Here is a 2,086-nt window from a genome sequence, read left to right on the forward strand (position 1 = left end):
TTTTTTTTTCCCATCTGCACATCGGCTGTGCCGCGGGGGGAGCGCGGCGGGACGGCGGGGGGAACCCAGGCTTCCAGCTGGGTGAAGCAGCCAGACCGCCCGGCTGGCGCAGGGGGTTTGGGGTTTGGGTTCAAACGACGGGCTTTGCCAAGTGTAGCCGCACTCGTGTTCCGCTGCGTAGAAGCCAAAGGATAGAACGGGGTTCCCAAACTCTTAATTATTCGGGGCAAACTCCGGGACCTTCTGCCTCTGAGCCAGTACGATAAAGGACTGAAAATGAATCTCGAGAGAGGGTTCTTCGGTGTCCTTCACGTACACCCACAAGTTTTTTCTCCCTGTGTTTATATTCGTGCCCGATATTTGCCCAAGCGCAGAGGGCGGCGCACACCGCCCACCCCTTTCTGTGGCACCGTGAAGTTATTGACACGGCGCTGGTTTGAGGAATCAGCCTCCTGCTCCTCGGCTTGAGAGGGCGCGTAATAGCGATGGATGCTCCGGCCAGGGGCTTTCAGACAGCAAATGCGTATTATCCTTCCTGCAAACCCTCCTACACGCACAGTAATTAGTAACAACTGCAATTAACAGCTTCAATTTAATATCTAGTAGCATTCTCCACACTGCTGAGCCGCACTTTGCAGGTCTCAGTGTCGCTACCACCCGCAGAACAACTCTCAAATGTTTCTCTTCTCGAATGCAAGTTCCCCTCTGCGGGGTGCCAAGGGGGGCTTTTCCCCCACCAGTCCCAAACCAGTTGGCAACGATTCAGCCTCTTCGCAAGTCAGCCTCTCCCTGGACAGGGATTCCAGCACCGCTTTCCCCAAACCCAGCAGGCTGCTGGCTCCGAGGGCGCCACAGCCAGTTCCCTTCAGAAAAAAAAGAAATCAGGCTGTTAACAGACCTGTCCTGATGTGCACATATACATATTTACAGCAAATATTAGTGCTTTTTTTATATATATATTCTGATACCTCTCCTGTAAACATCTGTATATTGTGGATGCAGTCAGAAGTCTCCTTCCAAGTGGTGTATAATATTCATGGTATGCAGGTGCATGTCTGGGTTTACCGGGATGGGAGAGGTCGAGAAGGGCCTGGTTAGTGTCATCAACACTCCCCGGCGCCGTCCACTCCTCATTAGATGGTGCGGTTGCAGAAGAGCTCTGCCCTCTCACCTTACTCCAGGCCAGCGCAACCGCGACTGCAGAAAGCCTAAAAAAAAAATGGCGATAACCTTCATCTACTGTCGTCGTTTCCCACCGTCTCAACTTTCCAACTACGAGGAACGGTGTTTTGAAAAAGCAGTTTTCATGTAGAAACACAAAGCTCATCAGAAAAAAAAAAAAAGTAAAGCTCGTTTATTTTTTAAAAAGATGTGACCATTTGCAAGGTGTGGAAGTGAAAACGTTTAAGGCGATTGCTTCCAAAAATTTTTTTAAAAAAATCGTCTTACTCAGGTTCTCAAATTCCCACTTTTAAAAGGAAAGCATACATTTCAGTCACACATTCACTTCTGAGGTTTACTCACGGAAATGTTCTGGGATCACTTGCTGCGCAGGCAACTGTGGACTTACTAAAAGGCAATTTTGCTCCAAGAGATGCCGTCGGTGCCCCCACACCTCCGGCGGGAGCCCGGCGGCGCTGCTCCATGCTCAGCAGCATCAATCAGGAGCCCACGGCCGGCGGTTCAGGGAAGGGCTACAGTAAACAGCAATAAATCCCCACGGAGAGAGAAATCCCACCCGCCTCTGCCGTAGGAGAGGGTGAGCAAGAAGGTGGAGGGAGCCTTTTCGGGCTCTGTCACCCATATGGGAAGTTCCCCACTGGTCCCAGCGCCGGGGGAGGCACCGGCTGGCGGGGGGAGAAGGAGCTCTTCGGGCAACGGAACGTGGCAGTGCCAGCAGTTTGCTCACAGGAGAGCTGTCACGCCTCAGGAACAAGGCAGGAGAGAAACAGCTACTTGTAGGCAATTGCCGTGTTGGTCTGGCCATCCAAAACCACATAGGTTCCCTTCCCACTTCTCCGAGAGCCCGCTCAGAGGGACCTTGTGCCCCCCGGGGGCTCTCGGGTGCTGCTGCTCCGGGCAGTGC

Source organism: Charadrius vociferus, unplaced genomic scaffold (assembly GCF_000708025.1).
Source record: "Charadrius vociferus isolate BGI_N301 unplaced genomic scaffold, ASM70802v2 scaffold141, whole genome shotgun sequence".
NCBI lineage: Eukaryota > Metazoa > Chordata > Aves > Charadriiformes > Charadriidae > Charadrius > Charadrius vociferus.